We start from the raw sequence: 24,142 nt of genomic DNA, 5'->3' as shown, positions 1-24,142 counted from the left end.
CGTTAAAATAATCCATCCTTTCCCCACTGATCTGTGCTGCCCTCTCTATCACATACCAAATACTCACATGCATGGGTCTCTTGCTGGATTCTTCTCTTCTGTTCCTTTGGTCTGTAGTGCTTACACTTCAAAACCTTTGCTTTTGGGGCGCCTGGGTGGCACAGCGGTTAAACGTCTGCCTTCGGCTCAGGGCGTGATCCCGGCGTTGTGGGATCGAGCCCCACATCAGGCTCCTCCGCTATGAGCCTGCTTCTTCCTCTCCCACTACTCCCCCTGCTTGTGTTCCCTCTCTCGCTGGCTGTCTCTATCTCTGCCGAATAAATAAATAAAAAATCTTTAAAAAAAAAAACAACCTTTGCTTTTATTTTTGAGACTACTTGTCTTAGCTACTCCTGGAAACTTACTCTTCAATGCAAATTTTGGAATTGGTTTATCTAATTTCTCTCCCCCAAATATTAGTTAGAATTATATGAGTTGACACCATGACAATGCTGTGCCTTACCTTTCACAAAGGTATCTCTATTTACCCAAGAAATACACATCTCCATTAGTGAGCTTTCTCTGACATGCTTGGCTAAGTTAATTTCTAGATAATTCATTTTCTTTCCTTCTCTCATCTCACTCTCTTTTTAAATATTCTCCAATTTAATTGAAGGGAATGGTATCTTCTTTCAGGACAGTCAAGTTTTTTAGAGAGTTTGCTTCATGTCCCTGTGTCCTGGATCACCTCTTTGGCGAGGAATGACCCCAAAGATCTCAGAAACTCAGGCTTCTACCAGGACCAGGCAGAACCAGGAAAGCAATCATCAGATGGGCAGTTGCCAAGAGTTCTAATCTGTCAAAGGTGCTATGCATCTCTGAGGGTCTAAAGCAACTTTGCATATGAAATGAGATGGAAAGAATTATACTGACCTGGATTCCTTTCAAGAGTACCACTATGCTCGTTTGAAGGGGATACTTAAACTGCTTGGGCATTGGGGAGGGAAAAGATGATTTGTACTGTTAAACTGCCTTCTAAGGGAGATGGATCTGCTGAACTCCAGGGCGCTAGTCTCATTAAGCCAGTTATGCAAGTTCAGGGCCAGAGCTGAATTGCTTATTGCCACAAGGATTCTTCCTTCCCACCTCTTTTCTTATGTCTCATGCAGCCTCCTTCCTAAGCAAATGTTGGGCAAACATGCATTTAAAGGGAAAAAGAGACACTGGATTCTTAGCTGCTCTAGGCACTATGCATCTCAGGCTGGCAAGGTATGGGATAGTGAGAGAGCAGGGGGTCCTGGCCAGAATGAAGCAGAAGCCTGAACCTAAAGGAACCAGGATATCAGGTAGACCACCAAGGTAGGAACTTGGGAATGATGACCAAGGCCAAAGGCCCATCACAGAAACTGTGGCCCATACAGAGATGGAACAGGACTTCTCAAACCGGGTAATAGTCCAGTTATTGAAACACCAGCACATGTCCTGAGAGAAAAAAATAGCAAAAAACCTGACCGGGCAGATCTCCAAATGAAGAAAAACAAATGGCCAATATAAGAAAAGAAAATGGTCAATCTCACCAGAAAGCAAAACAACAATAAGGGGTTTTCCCCCCTATCTGATTGGCAAGGTTTCTCTTTTTCTTTTTTCTTCTTTTTGTTCTTTCTGGCTTGCTCCCTCTCTTCTTTACGATGATACTGATTGTTGAGAGATGGTGGTGGAAGGGCGCTCTCACGTGCAGCTGGTAGTTCTGTGAATTGGCACAGCTTATCTGGAGGGCTATTTGGCAGACTGTATTAAAAACCCTAAAGACAAGCACTCTTTGATCCAGCAATTCGACTTCTAGGAATTTTTCCTAAGGAAAGAATTAGAAGTGAGCAAAAAGATGAATAATAGCAGCTTAACATTTACTGGGTGTTCACTCAGTGCCAGGCAATATGCTAAGCTCTTTATGCTTACCTCAATTAGCCCTTGCAGCCACATCCAATGAGTTGGGTATGGCCATGTCCATTTTCAGGTGGGGAAACTGAGGCTCAACAAGGTGTTGTAAATTGCACAAATTCAAGCCTGTCGAGCAAGTGATAGGCTGGGGCTCAAACTCCAATCTCTTTAACTCTGAAACCCATGCTCTGAACAACTTCACTATTCTATCCTCTTGCTGTATAAAAATGTTCCACATAGTACTGTTTAGAATAGCAAAAATTCAGAAATAAACTTAATTGTGCAAAAATTGAAGGATAATTAAATTAATCATGTAGATTCGTATGATAAAATACATAGTCATTAAGCAGTTTTGAAAAAATTATGACTGGGAAATATTCATGATATACTAATCAAAAAATATGTAAAACAGCTGTGTCCCCTTTTAACTTTTAAAATGCATGTATGCCATTTTTATGACATTCAAAAGTAGGAAAGACTTGAGTGTGGTGATCGAGATTGAGAGGGTTGTCAATTGGGAAGCCTCCTAGAGTGCTGGAAATGTTCTAGATCTTGATTTGGGTTGGGGTCACGTTGGTCTGTGCACACATAAAAATCAATCCAGTTGTATAATTAAAATCTGTGTGCTTGATAGAAGTTTATATAAGCTATGTTCTGCTAAAAAAGAAAAAATACATAAACGCATAGAAAAAGTCCTGAAGGAAAGGAACAGAAGAATGTTAGTAGTGATTGTTGCTAAATATAATTTTCATTTTATTCTTTATAGTATTCTCTACAGTTGACCCTTGAACAACAGGGGTTTGAACTGCATGGGTCCACTTATACACAGATTTTTTTCAATAAATACAGTCCAGTACTGTAAATGTATTTTCTCTCTTTTATGATTTTCTTAACACTTTCTTTTCTCTAGCTCACTTTATTGTAAGAATACAATATATAGGGGTGCCTGGGTGGCTCAGTTGTTGAGCCTCTGCCTTCGGCTCAGGGCGTGATCCCAGCGATCTGGGATCGAGCCCCACATCAGGCTGCTCTGCTGGGAGCCTGCTTCTTCCTCACCTACTCCCCCTGCTTGTCTCTCTCTCACTGGCTGTCTCTCTCACTGGCTGTCTCTGTGTCAAATAAATAAATAAAATCTTTTTTTTTAAAAAAATACAATATATAATACATGTAACATGCAAAATATGTATGAATTAACCATTTATGTTATCAGTAAGGCTTCTGGACAACAGTAGGCTCTTCGTAGTTAAGTTTTCGGGGAGTCCAAAGTTATACCTGATTTTCAACTGCTCGGAGGTCATCAATGTCCAAGAGTCAATGGGTACTTTCTTTCCTTTCTTTTTTTTTTTTTCTTTTAAGATTTTATTTCTTTATTTTGAGAATGAGAGCACACGAGCAGGGAGAGGAGGCAGAGATAGAGGGAGAGAATTCAAGCAGACTCCACGGCTGAGCACAGAGCTCAAGGCTGGGCTCGATCTCTCCACCCTGAGATCATGACCTGAGCAGAAATTAAGAGTTGGACACCCCACCGATTGAGCCACCCAGGCACCCTTCTTTCCTTCCTTTTTTTTACGGTGTCTATAGTAGTTTTATAGTTAGAAAAAAATAACATCAAATTCGTTATCGGAGGGGGTGTAGGGAGGACAGCATGCACTTGAGAGCCAGTTGTGGTCCAGATCTGGCACTCGAGGTGAACTGGAGTCTGGTCTTGCAGGCAGAATACTTGGTTCCAAGGATAGAGAGAATGGAGGAGAGAAGCCCAGTGCCCAGCCCTGCTTGATAGGTAAAGCTGGGAGAGGGGCTCTGAAGAGCCTGGGTTGGACTCAAAGTAACGTCCTTAAGACAAATTACCGCAACTTTAAAAGCCTGCTGGGGTGGGTGCTGTCCAGAGCCATCCCAGTCACGGCAATGGCTCCTGGCTCCCAGGCTCCTCGTTCTGCTGCCAGTTAGACTCCTTGTTGCTCACTGGCGATGACATCAGACCTCTGGGGAGCATGCTGGCTGTCAATCAGAAGCCTTTTCTGCCAGCGGTAAGCCAGCTCTGCCTCCTCTCTCTTTTAAAGTGATAGCATCTGCCTGGGTAAGGGAGCTGGGTTTGGGCCCCCTTCACTCTCTCTTTCCATTTACAGTCATTCCAGGGCAGTGGAGAAATGAGAAGGGGTGCAAGGCAGGTTTTTGTGGCTGCTTCCTAAGCTTCAGCTCATCCCTGACAATGAAATCCTTCCAACCAAGAAGTGGATCAAAATAAAGAATTTAGGTACAAAGAAGCTTTCAAATATAAGATTACCTGTAAATATTAAATATGCTTAAATATAGAACAAGAAAAAAATAACTGTGAGAATTAGCAGCTCTGCTTTCCTTGCTAAGAAATACCAATTTTATTAGGTCCATCAAATGTATTTAGTCAAAAAAAAAAAATCCCACATTTCCTAACCTCTTTTGCAGCCAGAGGTGGCATATGAGTGCAGTTACGGTCAATGAGATACAGACTAGGAATTTGTGGGAAACTTTCTTGATAGGATCATTTTCTCCTTCTTTTAGTGGAATAAGCACACGGTGGTGGGAGCTGGAGCAGCTGTTTTGTAATCATGAGGAAAACTCCAGGAGACTTGCAGAGACCCCAGTCCTGACATCCTTGAGGCCCTGAACGAGAGGCAGCAACTGTCTAACTCTTCACTACTTGTTTGTTTAAGCTACTATTCGTTTTTCTGTAACCCATGACTAAAACCAATCTTTAACTATTTCACCCAACAATGTAAACATAATAATATAGCTAATACAAAATGGGAAGTTTGGGGAGAAGAGACGGGAAAAAGCATAACAGCGCTAATGTTTCACCGCAGGGAGTCACGATGTGAAATTGAAATATTTGGCTAAAAACATTGATGACTGCAACCTCCTGATGTTTTCCGGAAGGATCTTTGATGAGATAATACTGCTTTTGGTGGAAAAAGAGATATCTAAAGTTCAGATAGTCTTTCATCTTTACTTTCATTCACAAAAATTCTGTTAAATCCCAGTCAAATAAATGATGCAAATGATGAAAGATATTTGAAATGTCTTTCAAAATTGAAGAAGAGTATTATAATATGAAACAATTTCGATAAAATTATTTCTGATTATCTGCATACACGCATTGAAAGATGCTTGGCATGATGTTCATCTCATTCGAATTATGCACATTTCAGGCTTTTTAGTTTGCTTTTGTTTTTAGACTTTTAAATTTGAAATGATTGTAGATTTGCAGAAGAGTTGCAAAGACAGTGCAGAAAGTCCCATCTCGTTTACTCTTCACTCAACTTGCTCTAACATCCTTACATAAGCTTGGTGCATTCATCAGAATGAAATTAACTTATAAATTAACATATGCATGATGTGATTAACTACACTACAGACTTCATTGGGATTGTCCAATTTTTCCACTGATGTCCTTTTTCTGTTCCAGTCTCTGAACCAGGATACCATGTTGCGTTCAGATGTCATGTCTCCTCAGGCTCCTCTGGCCTGTGACAGTTTCTCCATCTTTCCTTGTCTTTCACAGTCTTGACACTTTCAAAGAGTGGTGGTCAGATATTTAGTAGAATATCCTCAATTTCGGGGCACCTGGGTGGGTCAGTCATTAAGCGTCTGCCTTCGGCTCAGGGCGTGATCCCAGAGTCCTGGGATCGAGCCCCACATCGGGCTCCTCTGCTGGGAGTCTGCTTCTTCCTCTCCCACTCCCCCTGCTTGTGTTTCCGCTCTCGCTGGCGGTCTCTCTCTCTGTCAAATAAATAAATAAAATCTTAAAAAAAAAAAAGATTATCCTCAATTTCAGCTAGCCTCATGTTTTCTCATGATTAGACTGAGGTTGTAGGTTTGGGGGGGGGTGATGTACTCTTTTTACCACATCCCAGCAGGAGCACATAATATCATCACGACTTACCATTCGTGATGTTGACCTTGATCACTTGACTTTCTCACTTCTTTCTTTGTACTTTTCCATATTGCTTCACCTGCTATAATAAGTATGTGAAACCAGTGAATCTGGAAGTACTTCATAAACCGAAGAACTCCAAAAATGTGAGGGTTAAATTTTTTATTTGAAAGAGAGAATTGATGTCCAAGCCTTGGTGGGAAGAAGGAGTTGGAGATAAGTATAGCTACATCATCAATGTTTAATTGGTCTGGAGGCTAGCCAGCGTGGCAGGGGAAGACAGAGATGACTTTGGGATTTATGTAACTGCTTGCAGAACAGAGAATTGGGGCCTCATCCAGATATTTTTAATATAATATATTTCCCTTTCCCCTGTATCCCTGGGTAAGAGTGGAGGCCATCCCACTAGCCTAGTCAGAAATAACCTAATAGAGGAGAGCTGATTCTGCTGGGAAAGCGAGTGGCTGTGGGAACTCACACTGACGAAGCACCATCTCTGGTCCAGGTGCTTCACCTTATTCATTTCATCTTCACAACACTGCTAGCTAAGCGTGATGGTCGTCTCCACATCATACAGGGGCAAATTCAGATTCAGAGAAGTGAGGTGACTTGCCCAAAGCGACACTGCCAGTCAACCATCAAATATCTCGCAGGCAATGTATTGGGTGGGTAGGGGGATCGCTGCTGTTTGAGTCAAGATCTCCCAGACAGCAAACCTGCAGTCTCTCTCTTCTACTTCACACCACCTGCTGCCGGAGAAGAACGGTGATCAAGTCCAGGAATTCCAAGCATGGGAAAAGATGATGAGCTATGGAGGCTATCCACTAACCATGAGATTTTTCATCGTCTTCATAATCTGTCTCCTCACTAATCAGAGAGTCATCTGGCATAAGTTCTGGGTTCAGGCCCCCACTACCTTTTGGATGCCTTGGACAGCTACTCTCTGCAATAAGATGGGACCAAAAGCCCAGGGTAGCTGGGACAGTCTTTCCCTAAGGTGCATCCAGCCAGGATGCAAAGAGAAACAAAGGGGAGAGGGGAAAGGGGAAAGAAAGGGTGGGGGAAGTGAGAGAGAGAGAGAGAATTGATTGCTTGGTTTGGGATTCCAGACCCTTCTTCCAGTCTGCCCTAAAGGCAGCCCTCATTCTGTCCCTCCTAAGGATAGATTTGAGCCAAGGAAGAATCCTTTTTACTGAAGCTGATTCAAGTTTAGTTTTTGCAACTGGAAACCAAAGTGTCCTGATGAGCACATTTGCCTTACCCTGGTTTCTGTTCACTTTAGCATCCCTGGGCCTGTGGCTTTTGCCTGTCTGGGCCCCCAGATCTGTTTCATGAGTGGCTATGGCTACAGGCTCTGGAGTCGGAAAGAGTAGGGGTCAAATCCCAGTTCTTGCACCAAAAAGCGACGTGGCCTTAGGCAAAGACTTGACTTCCCTGAGCTTCTGCAAGCTGATAAAATTGGATGATCGTATTCCTGAAAGGGGTATTACAAGACTTACACAAGATAACACAAAATACACAAAGTGCTGAGCACAACACAGATTTAGCTTAGCATTCAATAAATGGCAGCTATGATTATTAGCATTATTCAGTTCTCCTTGCCAGCTGGCCACAACTTATTGATTTCCCAATTCCATGAGACACCTGCAGACCTAAGCCATTTTTTCTCACCACATGATTCATATGCCACTGGAAGCCTATGGATAAGTCCCCCCAGGGGTAGGAGTCTACCTCCGCCCCTCAAGTTACAACTCAGAGCTGGCATTCCAACAAAGGTTTGGAAATGTACGGCCAACCTATGTCTGGTGCTATGCCAGTTAATATTTCACAACTAGCGCTCCCAAATAAACAATAACACAAAATATTTTGCCAATTTCCATGGTGTAAATACTCTAGCCATGTCTGATTCCAAGCTATCAGTGCGATGTCGTTCAACACAGAGTTGGGGAGAATCTGTGCCTTGGACCCTCATGAGCTAGAGCCCGCCAGCTCCAACACACGAATGTCTGTGCAAGGTGGAATTTCTCCCAGAAGCGGGTGTGGGCAGAGAAAGCATTCCAATAGATGTCTACTAGGATAGTGATTACAGTGGTCGTAGTGTGTCCTAGCCTGGGTTCTCTGGAAGTAAGCTCTGTAATGGGATTCTTGTTCAAGGACTTATCGAGGGATCGCTCAGATGAAGGCTTTGAGGGGCTAAGGGAAACAGAATAGGACAGGGGAGAAAGGCCAAAAAATGTGGGTTCGGCTGCAGTCTTGCCTCTGCCTTCTGATCTCAAAGAGAGCTGGAGGAGCATGAACAGCCAGCGAGTTATCCCAGCTCGCAGCAAGGGGGCAGGGGACTTACACATCCGCTTAGACAAGTCATTGAGTGCGGGCTACCTTCAGGGGCACAACTTCCCAGGCATTTCCTGGCAAGGCAGTTCCACTGGCTGAGGGGTATTCTCAGAAGGGAGTGGCCATGACCTGTGAGCAACCAACTGTCACAGCAGCTGGGAAATGAGCACACCAGCCTGGTGAAGGGCATCTGGGTAGGGTCCCAGTGTCATCTACTATGTAGTGATAACCATGCTGATGATAATTTTCACGGTGCAGATGATGGAGATGGAAATGCTAGAAGTGGTAGCTGCGGTCGGGGGGCTGCATTCAATAAATGGCAGGGACCAAAGATACCAAAATCCCTATTTCTTCAAAGCTTGTCTCTTTCTTTTATGCTTTGTATTTCTACAGTGGTCCCGGGGAGAAAAACTACTCAGAATTTCGTCTTGTCGAGACTGGTGAATGAAAACATGACTGAGAAAGTTGAAATGCATTCATTTCACCAGTGATGCCCTGCCGTGTGTGTGTTTTGTTTTTCGACAAAAAAAAAAAAAAAAAAAAAAGGCTGCGATTTAGTCCGTTTGCCACTCTATGTCATGTGAAACGTAGGGGTGTGGTGACTGCAGACTTCTTAACCCATCAGACCTATCAGCAGAGTTTAACACGCCCACATTATACCGGGACGTCCTGGAGATTGCTAGAATGAATCCATCCTGCACTCAATGTGGGATTGTTGTTTTCATCCAAAGAACCTCACTTGTGAGGCCGAGGGCAGAGTGACTGATGTGAGTAAGCAGGTCAGCGTGCTGGTGGGGAGTGTGTCAGGGGAAGAGTTTGCAGAGTGGACGTCCTTTTATCTACCTCAGTGTCTGCCTAGATTTCTCTTCCTTCTCCTCCCTCCCTGGAGGGAGGCAGTGAGGCAGGAGGGGGTGCTCACTTTCCACTCCGAGGACCAATCACGTTATGGTTTCAACAAAGTAGCTCCTACATAAGAGGTATTCTGGGACAAATGTAGAGTTCATTCACTCATTCAATAAATACGCTTTTAGCATCAGCTACAAGCCATACACTCGGCTAGGTGCTGGGGATATAGCATTTGGAAGGGGGTGGGGGACAAAAGTCCTCGCCTGCAAGAGCTTATGTTCTAGCAGATTAAACATGTCTCATTCTCAGCACACACAGAGGAGGAAATCAAGGCTTAACAGGTGAATTGGTTTGACCAAAGGTCAGAGCTAAAATTTGAACTAAGGTCAGCCTGCTCCCCAAACCCATCCCCCTTGACCAATTCTATATTACCTCCAGTGAACTTTTTTTTTTTTTTTTTTTTGCACCGAACATCCTCTTGCCATTCTTCTGGTACTTGAACCCTCAGGTTGCTTCAGGAAAACCACTTATTCCAACACCTGGAAAGTAGGTCTGTCAAGGCTTCCTGCCCTCCTTAACTGTGCAGTGGGCTCCTGACTCGAGCTCTGTCATCCTGAAGCTGGTTTCTGCTACCCAGACCACCTGGAACCGTGGGTCCCTTTGTGTTCAACTTGATTCTCCAGCGTTGCGGAAATTCTGTGAGCCATCCCATATTCTTCCCCCAAACTATTTTTTTCCCTCCAGCTAAACAGAGTCCTTTTCTGTTGCATGCAACCAAATAGTCAGACTGACACATGGTCACTTCCCCCTCTGAGCCTCAGTTTGGACCTCAAGCAAGTTTTGTCATCTGCTAACAAGGAGGTATAATACCCACCTTCCAGGAGGCAGGAGTGAAGCTCTTGTCAACATCCTTGTTTTCCAGCACCTTCTTCAGACTCTAACCTCCTGGGAGAAGCTTCCTCATTCTTCCCCGGGGCTGTCAGACACGCAGAGGCTGCACACTCAGCAGGAGCAGTGAAGGAGCCTGAGCTATATTTGAGCTTCCCGGAGCGCACACAGACACAGGCTCCTGCTCTGGCTGGCCAAGGAGAGTGGAATTAACAGACTCTTCTTCAGAGCACGGGCTGAACAGGTGATGGCTCAGCAAGTTCAGAATCATGGCAATGGCCAATTTCTCCTCCCCCAGGTCTATTTTTGAGTCACCACAGGTGCTTATGAAGGCCACATGTCAGGACGACAGGGCAGAGGAGAGACTTTTCTTGGAGAACTTGTCAGTTAGGATTGCATGAAGTTGACAGAACAGAAATCTGACCGTATAAAGCTTTGTTTTTCTCATGTAAAAAGAAGCTTGGAGGTAGGCAATACAGGCTGGTACGGAGGACTGATTACAAAGAAATTGCTAAGGACTGAAGCTTCTTGTCTTCCTGCTCTGTTATCCTTAGCAGGTGGCTCTCACCCTCAGAGTCGCAAGATGGCTGCTCCACTTCCAGAAACCTCACCTACATTCCAGGCAGGAATGAAAACAAAAGCAATGAGGAAAACGCTTGTGCCTGCTGACGTCCCCCACGTCCCCCTTAGTATGAAGAAGATGATATATTCCCAAGAAGCCCAATCCAAACGTCCACTTACATCTCATTGGTCAGAGCTGGGTCAGGGGACCATCTTTAGCTGCAAGGGAGTACGGGCAGGTATTTTTTAACTGGGTGCATTTTATTCAAACAAAATTAAGATTCTGTCTAAGCAAAAAGGGAAGACCAGACATTGGTTCAGCAACTAGGACTGTCTGTCACAGAAGGTGAGATGGAGAATGTGTGTTTGTGAGAGAAGTCCCTGAGTCAGAGGTTCTCAGAAATGCAAGAGATGGACCAGGTTCCGGAGGCTTCAAGTGGAAAGATAGCGCCATCACCCTCACCGTGACGTACAGAGAAAACCAGGCGCTGTGTAAATATGTTCTGCAAGGACAGTGTGGACCTCTGAAACATGTGCAGTGTAGAGGGGCTTACCTAAAAGAGCCAAAACGTCCTGGTTTTAAATCTCAGCTCTGCCGGATACCAACTCTGTGACCTTGGGCAAGTCACTTAACCTCCCTGGACAGTTCAATTTTCTCAACTATAAAATGGGGAGGATACCTCACACAGCTTTTGTGTGGCTCCCCACACGTATAATTGCACGTCGTAGGCATCTGACAAATGGGAGTTATTATTGGTCCCACGCTCTCATTTTCTAAATGGCGCAAATGGAACCCAGAGAAGGGAAGCAAGATGACCTAAGTCACACAGCCAGGCAGAGGCAGAGCTGAGACCAGGGCCCAGCTCTCCAACTTCCCACCTAGGCTGTGTTATCATTTCACCACCACTCTCCCTGTTAAACAAACAAACAAACAAACAAACAAAACTATTAACTTTCACCAAAGTGTGGAATTAGGCCCGAGTAGTGGAACAAAGTAGCAGGTTCAGAATTATTATTATTTTTTTAACTGAATAAAGTGTTTTTAGATGCTTCAGATGCCAAAAGGTAAGCAGAAGAGGAACAGATACCCTGATATACGGCTTCTGGTGAATTCTGGTCCTCACTATTTTTATCACGATTCGTATTCACCGGGCGCACAAAAAGCTGAAGTCCGTCCCCGACGGCGAGAGCGAACACAGACTGGGCGCGTGGTAGGTTCTGTGGCTGCTGTAATGAATGAACCCAGACCCACACGTAGTTCATCGCTGAAGCCTGTTTCTTCAGCTCCCCTCCCACTGTGTCTGACAGACATTTCCTCAAACACCACAACTAAAAGCAAAACCAACAAAACACACCTCTGGGAACTGGTGGGTGCCAGAGGGGACGGGAGGTCGGGGGTGGGCACAGTGGGTGAAGGAGTGGGAGGTACAGGCTTCCAGTTAGGGAATGAAGAAGTCACGGGGAAGAAAGGCCCAGCGGAGGGAATAGAGTCAAGGGGAGTGGAACAGTGGATGGGGACCGATGGCGGCTACCCTTGCGAGCACAGGTTGAATCGCTCTGTTGTACACCTGACACTAATATCCCATTGTGTGTCAACTATACTTCAGTGACACACACACACACACACACACACCCCGCTCAGTATGTGCAGACTGGCTCCTGCTGGGGTGCTCCTCGAACACTTAGCCGGGCTGTCACAACTCTGTCTCAGACGACACCCCTATTTGCACTGAGCCGTTTTTGAGTTGCTCTTTTCTTCATTCAGCGTTGACCTGGTGGCGCTGAACCTTGACGGTTTTCCAGAGTTCTGACCAAGTTCGTCCTGACAGTTTCTGCTTGTTTTTTCAGTTTTACTGGAGAGCTGGGAGCGCCTGTCTTAGCAGTGGCTAGGACGGATCTCAGAGAAACATCATGCAGGGGGTGACTGATAAACAACAGGACTTCCTTTCTTCCAGTCTGGGGGGCGGGAAGTCCCAGGTCAGGAGCCAGCGCGGGCGGGTCTGGGGAGGGCCCCCTTCCGGGCTGCAGACTGCCAACTTCCGGTCCCATCCTCACTGGGCAGAGAGCAGGTTGAGCTCCTAAAGCGCTAATCCCATTAAGTGGCTCGGCCCTCAGGACCTCCTCTAATCCTCCCAAAGGCTCCACCTCGTAATAGCATCCTCTTCGGTAAGGGATGGGTAAGGTTTCAACACACAAGTTTTGGGAAGATAAAACATTGAGTTCATAACATGCCTACTCTGCCATTTCTTTTTTAAAGATCTTATTTCTTTCTTTGAGAGAGAGCACAAGAGGTGGGGAAAGCGACAAGCAGACGCCCCATGGAGCAGGGAGCCGGACGTGGGGCTCCATCCCAGGACCCTGAGATCATGACCTGAGCTGAAGGCAGACGTTTAACCGGCTGAGCCATCCATGCCCCACATTTTGTTTTTTAAAGGCTTCCCTGCTGATGCTAATGGGTAACCCAACTTGACATCCGCTGCTCTGGGATCCTCAGGGTCACTACTTTCCACAAGCTCCTTAGGTGATTCTGGGGTAGCCCATCCGAGCTTTGGGAACCGGTAGATTAAATAAACTCTGGGACTGACCTCAGGAAGTTCACTTTCTCTCCTTCCTCCCGTTCCTGGGAGCCAGACAGGATGAAGAGCCCAGCCTTGGTGTGTAGGGTCTTCCATCTGCCCACTGCAGCACGTGGTGCCCATGGAGACAGACTGGAGTGAGTTGTTGCATTTGGGGTTAGTGCAAAGAATTGTTCCCATTTGCTTCCCAAAGGAATCAGAACGGAAATAAAGAAAGGAACCCAGGATGTGCCAGATTCCTGCCTCCAAGTGTGACAGTTCAACCGAAGCTTCTCAGCAGATCTCTGTTGGGACTTGGCATATGGGTCACCTCCACCCGAGCTAGAATCCCCCGGAAATCACTAAGATTTCAGGTCACAAGCTTTCAGGTCAATGCAGCCGAGAGGACGAAGATCTCTCAATTCAGCTGAACTCCTGGGTTTGCCCCCTCACGGGCAGGAGGTCCTTGAACAGTACGTCATTCTGGGATGACCAAGAGATTTCCTCCTCTCTCACCAGGTATGATCACAGACAAGGCTTCCCTGATCTGAGTCTCTGTTTCCTTGCGTGGATGGTGAAAATAATCACCTATCTCAGTTCTTGTTATTGCTGTAAAAGATAAATGCAGGGGAAGAAACACAATAACAATACATGTGTAGTAAAAAATAAAATAATGTTAAATGTGTACTTTGATCCTGTTCTCGTTAAACATTACGTATGTCTCTTCATACGTATTTTGATCTCTGTGTGTTTGTGTGGGTGTGTATGTATATTTACGTGTGTATGCACACAGTGCTGTCTGGAACAATGTTCACCAAATGGGTCGTGGGATTGGAGGTGGTTTTTGTTGTCCTCTTTGTACTTTTCTAACTTGCTTATGATGTGCGTGCACCTATTCTTACAAAAGAAAACTGAGCTTTTGGGTCAAGAGAGCTAATTAAGTCCCTCTCTTCGTCTCTCCTCCCTCCAAACATCCCATTGAAATGACAAAATGAGCATGTTAAAGGACTAATGAAAGCTATCAAAATAATAATAATAATTACTCTTCGAATTATGAGTTTTAAAATCTGGCACACAGTGTTTCATGATTATTGTCTCCATCCCCCATCCACTTACAGCCCTAAAGAGAACATTAATGGGGGGGGTGGGATTCTTAACCCTTCTTGTGCCCTGAACCCCCTGCAGTCTGGTGAAGCCCGTGGACCTTTTCTCAGCGTCATATTCTTAAAGGAATAAACTTCCATGCATAGGATTACAGAGGAAATCATGTATATCAAAAGGCAGTTATCAAAATATTTAAAAAACAAATCTGTCATATAGTAACATATGTGCTTCTATATTAGAAGAATTAGCAGTGTGTCTAATAACTACCACCATTTCAAAGTCGTGACGAGCATAAATGGTATTTTGAAATGATTTCAACAATAGCATTCTGATAGAAAAATATCTGGTTTCTATGGGTGACGAAGTCACCAGAAGTGCTAATACTACTATAGGTTGTTGCTTATGTTGTTCGTAAGTGAAGAAAATGCTGCATTGAAATTGAACTTAATGAAAATAAAGACCATGGTTCTCCTCCAGCATCATAGATCTCCAAATTTAATAGAATATGTGTTCCCAGAGACCTTTGCTTCGATCTGTTCATCTGTCTGTTTGGTCTCTTTCCCATTTACATTTTCCCTCAAATGTATGAGGGTCCTTGGCTGTCCGCTCATACGGAACCACGGGACCCAGTCTAAAGTTTCCCGGCCACTGTGTGATTGGCGGGAGGTCTATTCACTGCCAGCGTTGGTAAGACTATTAGGAAGCCCCCAATGGATCTTTAGGTTCTTCCTACTGAGCTGGTCAAATTCCCCAAACACAGTTCTTATAACATTTGGTGACACGTGACACTTTCTTTTTAGGAGCGCATAATTCTCCCTGCCAGCGTTCTGGAATCTAGGTCAGGAAAGAAGCCTGTAAGGAGAAGATTGGGTGGGGCACATCAACCTTCCATATGTGAACTTTCGCATATTCCCTCTGCTTTCAGGATGATGCCCCATCGTCCACGACACGTGGTGTTTCCCGACCCAGATACCCTCCTGTTACAGTCGACCGCTATGCCACCCGATGCAGCCGCTTCGGCCGCGTGCCGCTAGTTAAATTTAAATTCATTAAAATAAATTATAGAAACGTTCAGGTCCTTAGTCGCACTCACCACCTTCCAAGGGCTCAGTGGCCCCAGGGAGCGAGTGGCTAGCTACTGTATTGGACAGTGCGTGACATCTCTGTCGTTGCAGAAAGTTCCATTGAACGGTGCTGCTCTAGAGCCAGGGTGGGCATTTTTTTTCCTGTAAAGGGCCAGATAGTAAATATTTTTGGCTTTGCACGCCATATGGTCTCCTTCGCACCTACTTAACTATGTCATTGTAGCCTGAGAGCAGCCGCAGACAATACATAGAACATACATTGGAACACATGGCCACATTCCCACCAAACTTTATTTATGAACACTGAAATCTGACTTTCATAGCATTCTCACGTGTCACCAAATGTTATTCTTGTTTTGATTTTTTTCTAACCACTTGCAAAGATAAAACTATTGTTAGTACAGGCCGTACCTAAACAGGCCGCAGGCTAGCTCTGGCTTGGGGACCATAGCTCGTTGACCTCTGTCTCTGTGTATTGCCTTTAAAAAAAAAAAAAATCCCTGTAACTGTTATTTTAGTAGGTTCAAGGAGAAAGCAGAAGCAAAGGTGTATAGGCTTTTTTACCTAGAAGTCTCATTATTGTTCAGGGCCTGTCTTCTCCCAGCACCTGAGGCCCTGTGAGCACCGAGCCCATTCTCTCTCATTCTCACGTTCATCTGTCTGGTCTCATCTCATTCACCGTTCTCCACCTTGTGTCCAGCACAATGTTGGGTATGCGGTGGGCTCTTCCTCAGTAGAGCCCAATGATCAAAGCTCACCAGGCCACCTTCTTTGTATAATTCGGCTGTTCACTTACATCTGCCTTCACGAGCGAATGTGCTGGCCATGCTGATGAGAGTATTCCAGTCTGCTCGGCAGGTATATTCCCCGTTATCAGTGAATACGCTGACGTTCTGACTTCCCACATCAATCCCCTGAGCTTGGTAAATGTAATTCCACCTCGGAGAGAAGACATCAGCTTCTAAGCCCGTGTGGAATCAAACGAATCTTGGTTACAGAAGTGTAAGTCTCAATTGAATTTGATAAGAAGACTTGTAAAGAGAGGGGAGGTAATCTGGCAGACGTAAGTACTGGGAGGTTTTAAATGCGGGGCTCAAATTGCCGTCTCAGCTAGATAAGGGAGAGAAGGTTGCAGAATGTTAACACGGCCAAGGCTGTAAGAGGACAATATGCCAAGGGCATTGTCAGAAACCAACTGGATGGGGCAACAGCCACAGGTTAGATTAAAATTATATGTATCCCAAACTCCTAGAAGACAACAGGAGAAAAACTTAGGTCTGGGGATGCCTTTAGGTTCAACACCAAAGCCGTGATCCACAAAAGAAATCATTGATTATCTGGACTTGATTAAAATTTAACACATCTGCTATGCAAAAGATAACCTAGAAAGAACGAGACGACAAGCAACAGGTTGGGAGAAAATACGGGCATAAGCCTGATTAAGATTCTCTCTCTCACTCCCTCTCCCTCTGCCTCCCCCCACACCACTCATGCACTCTCTCTCTCTCTAAAAAAGGAAAGAAAGGAAAGGAAAGGAAAGGAAAGGAAAGGAAAGGAGGGAGGGAGGGAGGGAGGGAGGGAGGGAGGGAGGGAGGGAGGGAGGAAGGAAGGAAGGAAGGAAGGAAGGAAGGAAGGAAGGAAGGAAGAAAGAAAGAAAGAAAGAAAGAAAGAAAGAAAGAAAGAAAGAAAGAAAAACATGAGGATAAAGTTAAGAGACTGTTTCAGACACAATACATCTTAAAGATTCTAAAAGTTTTTCATGGCTTAAAAATATATTCATCTATGAAGAAAAAAGACTCAGACCAGTATTAGATTTCCCATCAGAATGGGGCACCTGGGTGGCTCAGTCGGTTAAGTGGCTGACTCTTGATCTCGGCTCAGGCTCGTGAGTTTGAGCCCTGTGTTGGGCTCCACACTGGGCATGGAGCCTACTTGGAAAAAAAAAAGATTTCTCATCAGAAGGGAAAAGTCAGACGCCCATAACATGGTTTAAAAGTTCTGAAATGTTTAACCTAGAATTCTATTCGTGGCCAAATGTAATCAAGTAGGAGGGTAAACTCAGACATTTTCAGACATGCAAGGACAGAGAAAGTTTGTCTTTTTTGTAATATGTTTGTTTGAAGTACGGACAAAACATGGAACTCTTGGTTGTATTTGCAGGACAGACTATAATATGTTCACTGCATCAGTTAGGGTGTGCTTGGTTATGCCACGTAACAAATAACCCCCAAGCTCTCAGAGGCTTAGGACAACAAGGATTTACATCTCCCTCATACTACACATTGACGGTCTCTTGGTGGGGCTGCTCTGCTCTCCTGGGACCCAGAAGAATGGAAGTTCTTCCCTGTGGAATGTTGCTAGGTGTAGCAGCAGGGAGGAGAGCACGCGTGTCTTCCTGCAGGGCATGGAATTCTCACAGCCATTAGCCGCCCCAACCGACTGTAACAAAGGTCACTCCCTCCCACAACCCAACAGCCAGCATTGGTCATGTGGTTACACACAACGAAAAGAGGTGGGGAACTTTTGAAATCGGCGAGGCTGACAAAAGGTGGAAAATAGAAGCAGGGACAAAAGATGGAGAAAAAATACTGCTCATGCCTTCGCCTTTAGGAAGGGATGTCAAAAGGGACTGTCCACGTGATGGAGGAAGAAAATAGAGGAGATGTTTATTGAACTTATGGGGAGAAATGAGAACTATGGGTAAGTATATAAATACCAACAGTAGGAGAAAGCAGGGAGTATAAGCAAACTTTACAGACAGTAAATGTTATCTAGTCATTGTTCATCTTTAGGGAGATTATCGCTAGAAAATCAAAACGATTAAAAGAGGTTGCCCCAGGGGAGCTGGGAGATGGGCAGGAGAGTTTACTTTTCATGGTAAAGGGTCTGTGCTGTTTGATATGTTATCACGTGTATGAACGTATTAGCAGGACCCTCCGGAGAACAGATACAGATATGCGTGTGTCTGTACGTGTGTGTGTATGAGAGAGAAAGAGAGAGATGTATCGCAGGAACTGGCTCACATGCTCATAATCTGATGTCTGTAGGCTGGAAGCCAGGAAAGCCAGTGGTGGAACAATCCAAAGGCCTGAGAACCCAGGGAGCAGGTGGTGTCAGTCCTGGTCTGAATCTGAGGAGCTGAGAACCAGGAGTGCCTGTGTCCAAGGGCAGGAGACGGCGGATGGCCCAGCTCAGGCAGAGAGAGCAAATGCACGCTCCCTCTGCCTTATTCTATTCAGGCCGTCAACAGCCTGAGCGATTCCCCACCCCCACCCCCACCATTGGCAAGGTGGGTCTTCTTTACTCTGTCTCTGGATTCGAATGCTAGTCACCTCCAGAGACAGCCTCCCAGACACACGCAGAGAGAACATGACACCAGCTCTCTGGCCCGTGCCTCAGCACGGTCAGGGTGACACAGAGAACTCACCATCACAATGAACTCTATTTTGTTTCAAATAACATAGTCTCTGAGGTCATGCATACATGCTTCACCCTCTTGGGCCACTTTCCTAGGCTTTGGCTTCCTTGTTTATAAAGCAGGGTGAGACTTTTAGGAGGATTACATGAAATCACGCGTGGAAAGAGCCTGGCACGGAGCGTGACATGCAGCACACACAGGTTAGATTGGCGACACATCACAGACCTCAGGTCCAGACTGGCTCTGTGCGCAAGAGATCTGGGCCCCGGGTCCTGACGAGAGAAGGTTCTGGGAGACCGTCCAACCCACCTGCGTAGGCACAGCTCTTACCCACAGCTACACGAGAAGTCAGTCCGCAGGATCAGGACTAGAATGGGCTCCTGTCTTTCGGCCCGGGGCCCTGCTGGCCACTCCTATAGTCTCTGAATCAGAACCACGCTTGGCCCTGGTCACAGAGAAAGGTTCATTTGGGAGGAACGGAATCATTCCCTCCTGTGCAAATTGTTTCTTTCTGTACTGGCAAGTCCAAGGTGTTCTGACAAAGGTCAAAAGTATTTATTTTCTTTAATACTGTGGGGATCAGAGGGAGGCACAGATGAGAAAGAGCCAAAGCAGGGAAGGAGAAAGAGCCCACTTTGGAAGCTGAAGAGCTTCTCCTTATCACAGGAAATGGCTTGTTTTAGGGGCACAGAAGCGACCTCTGGTTTTCTATCAAAAACAGCAGAAATTACAAGGGGGGAAAACTAAGAAATTGTTGAATATACATGATGCGGTTAAGGGCACCCTCCATCGGGTCCTGCCCCCCTCCCCAGCTTCATCTCCCCCTGCTCCCCGCCCCATCTGACCCCTGAGCTTTGCCCGCCCACTGGGCTCCTGAACTGCCCTGTGCCCTTCCCTCTGACTGGATCGCCAGACCCCAGTTCCCAGGGCCAGTTGGGCCCTTCCTATAGGACTCAGACCAGGCATCTTCTCCTCCTCGGAGACCACAACCCCACCCCCCAGCTCTTCTGTGCACCCACCGCAGCCCATCCTGCCGTCTTTAAACTTATCAAGCTGGGTCGCAATTGCTCATACACCCATCTGTCTTCCAATCGGACTAGAGGTCATACCCTGGACCCTCAGGCTCAGATCTGGCATTCAGACTGAATGATGTTTTATTTGGCCTGCACTGTTTGGACCCACATGGTGTTTTTACTTTTTTTTTTTTCATTCATTGCCAAAAATTAAAAATTAAGAGATTGCACATGAAAATTTCAATTTCTGGCTTCTCTTGATAAACTGGAACTCCAGTAAGATGGGTACAGTTCTCCACCCTTGTGACAGCAGGCCCCTTTGGACAGAGCATGGTTTCTCTATTTCTCCACAGTCCCCACCATGCCCTATTGTCTCTGCATTAAAGCCTCATATCAGAGCCATTTGTCACAACTCTTGCAACACTGTTTTTTTTTTTAATATATAGTGGATGAAAGAAGAAAGTAAAATATTTCTTTTACCCATGTTCCCTCCTCGTACCTCAACCTCTTCCCTCATTTCCATCACCAGGCTAGACCCTTAGGTACCTTGGCTTTCTATCCTTGCACTTAGAGCGCCTTGAAAACACACAAGATGCTTGCTTAACTCTGTGCCTCCAATAGCAAGCACAGTGCTGGGCTCAGAGTCAGTCTCCGTAAATGCTTGTTGGAATCATGAAAGTAACTCTTGCTGTTAGAAGAGAATCCCCCTTAGCCATCCATTCAACCAACTTTACTGAGTTCATCTGTGTATCCCGTTCCCTGCCTTAGTGTTCTCTTTACCTTCAGAATCCCGGATCCTCTTGTAACCCCCAAATAATCAACTGTCTGTAGATTGCCATTTTGGGTACCTCTAATAAAACCTTGCTCTTAGCAATTACATCAGAGAAGATCATAAGAACCATTGACTGGTAGTAGTAGTAGTATCAGCAATAAATAGTTATCATTTAGTGATTGTGTAACCAGCCACTTATATACATTTCTCAATCAAGCTTTACGACGACCCCGTGCGTTGACCTTCAGGAAAGCTCATTCCCCCACAGTTCTGGAGTGGGTTCGAGAAGGCTAGAGGTGGGCAGCCTCTCTCTCCCAACCACAGAAACAGACCTCGGCTGGGCCCTGGGCTGGTGGTTTCCAGGGGTGCCTGCTGGCCTGTCTGCATGGCTGACGGACCTGCAAAATGACTCCAGTCTGGGGTTCCTGAATCCAGACCAGCTAACCCCTCGTCCCAAGCACATCGACACCTCCTTTATGGATTCTTTCTTCTTTCTCCCACTCGGCACTTGTAACCAGCCCTGGGACCAGTTTTTCCACCCTCGGGTCCATAGCCCTTGGGAAGGCCTGTGGGTGGTCTGCAAAAGCCCCTCGCTGCTCCTGAAGAATGATCATTGCCTCCTGACTCTGTCTCGGTCATGTTCTGCTTCTTTCGCTTTATTAAAGCAGCCTCCTTCCTGAACGAGCTGGCGCCAGCCCAATGCCAGTGCCTAAAACTTGTCTTTTCATCTCATAATCCAGCGTGCCAGCAGGGGCTTGGAATTCTATTTTGTTGTTGCTTCTTAGTCACTGTGATGTTTTAGAAGAGATTTAAAGCTGCCCTTTGGCTGGAGTAAGTGCTCAGTAAGCATTTGTTGGAGGAAGGGATGAAAGAATAAACGACAGAATAGTCAGCACTTGGTAAATGGTTGATGAAGGAGAATCAGATGAGCTAATGTACAGGAAACTGATGTATATCGCCTCTGAGTAGTGGAAATTGTTAACTGAGCGGGACGACACTGCAGCCTTGTCCGCTGGCGCCATCTGCTGGACACAAGGTAGCACAACAGGTCCGTTTCTGCTTCAGTGGGGCGTGGGTCAGACACAGGTTTCTGGAAATGCCCGCAAGGAGCTGAGTAAACAGGGGTGGGGGGATACATTTCAGCCAAATCTAACATGCACCAGATACTGTGCTAAGTGCTTTACATGCATTATTTCTCTTCATCCTCCGCCGTCGCTAGAAGAGACAGATACTACTATTATTGCGTCTTTAGAGATTAAAAATCTGACTTACAGAGGCTTCCAGCACATTCATAATGTCCGAAGCCATATAGCTAGTGGGTATTTGAGATAAGACTCAAGGCCAGCTCAGTGTGACTTCAGAGCCTATTGAAGGTGACATGCCGCAGGAATCAGACTCCAGAGTGGAGGTGTGCTTGCAGAAAGCCTACTGCGGAGTGCTTTCCAGAGCATAGGGGAAGGGGCAAGTCAAACTGCCATGTAGCTTTATCTGACGAGGCCTCAGAGGATGTCCACCCTGGAGGAAGGGGGCGGGTAGTATGGAGCCGGGGTGGCAAGGAGGCTGGACCTTGTGACTCACGCTTCATTCAGTCATTGGATGCAGTACTCGGGCTAGGTTATTAGCTTCAGCCAAGGGCAAGTCCCCAAGAGGGACTCAGGTGAGTGCTGTCAGCCGCCAATGCTCCCAGCAGCTGGGGGAGTAAGAGCCTTAGTCCCGGAGTGGGGGTTCTGGGCAGCATGCCACAGTTTCTACTACAGAGCCAGGCACCTATCTTATCTGCAGTACTGCTCAAATAAGGGGAACAGCTGGTAGGTAGACAAGGCCAGTGGCATGCATAGTGGGAGGGGGAGTGAAAGCATGGAAGTGGTTCTGCCCACCATCCAATCAATGAAACTGTGACTCAGGCCGTGCCTGCCATACAGCTGCAAAACCAGCGTATTTTAACCAATTCACGCAGAGATAATATATAGATTACTTTGTGGGTTCCAAGCCATTAACAAAGAAGCAAAATGCGATGTTCAGCTAGCTGGGCAAGTGATTGGTGATGGATTTCTTGACATCCTCAAATAAGGAACAGAAGGATTGAGGGCCACAAACTGACTAATGTACTGGAGTAACTGATTTTTAAAAAATCACTCTGTGTTGGGGCGCGTGGGTGGCTCAGTTGGTTAAGCGGTTAAGTGGCTCAGGTCATGATCCCAGGGGCTTAGGATCGAGTCCTACATCGGGCTCCCCGCTCAGCAGAGAGCCTGCTTCTCCTTCTCCCTCTACTCCTCCCCTCTGCTCCTGCTCTTTCTCTTGTGGTCTCTCTCAAATACATAACATCTTTAAATAAATAAATAAATAATCACTTCGTGGTAAATCAAATTGTTTAAAAATATTCCCGTCTTTCCCCTACGCCACCTCCACAGACGGAGAGAATTTTCGATGCTGGAGACTGGTGGGCTTGGTTATGCTACTTCTTCAGCTTGGCGCAGAGCAGGGCACTCTTTGTTTCCCCACCCACTGACACTAGGCTTGGCCGCGTGACTTGCTTTTCCCAATGGGATGTGAGCAGTTTTGACACAAGCAGAAGCTTGAAATGGGTTTGCACGGTTGACCTTGCCCTCTTGTGCTTCTGCAATCCCAGAGAACGTGGCCTGGCTAGCCTGCTAATCTAAAGAAGACGAGAGACACGTAGAGCAGATCTTGACCCCATCTACAGCTTGGAGCCAAGCCCAGGCAAGTCCCGCTGAGCCCAGCCTCGATCAGTCAACCAGCAGAAGCAGACATGACGTAAATGGCAGTTGTGTTCTACCGCGTTGTTTGGGGGTGGCTCGTAGAGCAGCAACAGCCGATTGGTACACGTCCACCGAGTGGTAGAGGACCACACATGCGGGTATGTCAAGAATAATTTCAACTTATGATCTTTCTTTAAGAACTGTCTTTAGATCTTAATCTCCATGTAAAATGAGACTTGTGCACTTAAATATGGAAAAAAAACGGGCCAGACGTTTTTCTTAGCATCTGGGGCAGAGACCACTAAATGTCTCCTAATAAGTGTCTCCCTCTCTTCTACAAGGCAATGAGAAGTTCCAGGGTTCCCAAACCATTGGGAAACAGGACTATGAAAACCTGGGCAGGTCCCTCAAAAGGTGACACTAGTGTCTATCAGATATGGCCATGAGGATTCTGGACAAGGCAGAGTTTCCCCGAGGGAAGAGTCAGGCGTCATGAGGTCAGAGGACAGGGACACTCCTCCTAGAAAGCAGGACCAGCTCACCTGCCACAGAAAGATGAGTGTACAATTCTTGGAATCTGAATAGCATTTAGAGATCATCTCCCTTGTGCCTAGGTACATGGTGCCCCAGATGAATGCTCATCTTCCCAACTTCCCTAACAGTCAAGTATGGCCATGTAGCTGAGTTTTGTCCAACAGGATGTAAATCAGGTAATCACATAGCAGATTCTAGAACCTTCATTAAGAGACAGCTGTGTTGCATCTAATACCTCCACCATTCCCCCTGGTCTCTTCCTCTTTACCACCAGGTTTGGATGAAGATGTAATGGCAGGAGTTGGAGCAGCTATTTTGGAACATGAGGTGAACTTGGAAATAGCAGCTATGTAGAATGAAGCAACAAGATTAAAGGTGCCTAAGCCCCAGAAGACTTCATGGCACAAATCAATGACAAACTCCTTGTCTCCCACTTTTACAAGGGAGGGGAAATAAAACAATTTCTAGCTTGTTAAAGTCACTGA

At 45.9% G+C, this 24,142-nt stretch overlaps 1 long non-coding RNA gene across 1 annotated transcript; it reads left to right on the top strand.

The window, feature by feature from the left end:
- Window positions 1–23,026: 23,026 nt before the first annotated feature.
- Window positions 23,027–24,142, top strand: LOC123796923 (uncharacterized). Its single transcript, XR_006780839.1, has 2 exons — window positions 23,027–23,281; window positions 23,932–24,142. It is a non-coding gene; the product is annotated as an uncharacterized LOC123796923 (long non-coding RNA).

The sequence above is a fragment of the Ursus americanus genome, chromosome 22 (assembly GCF_024610735.1).
Source record: "Ursus americanus isolate L20-20 chromosome 22, mUrsAme1.1.p, whole genome shotgun sequence".
In the NCBI taxonomy this organism is placed as follows: Eukaryota; Metazoa; Chordata; class Mammalia; order Carnivora; family Ursidae; genus Ursus; species Ursus americanus.
The sequence above is the reverse complement of the archived record's forward strand: the minus strand, read 5'-3'. Positions and strand labels throughout refer to the sequence as shown.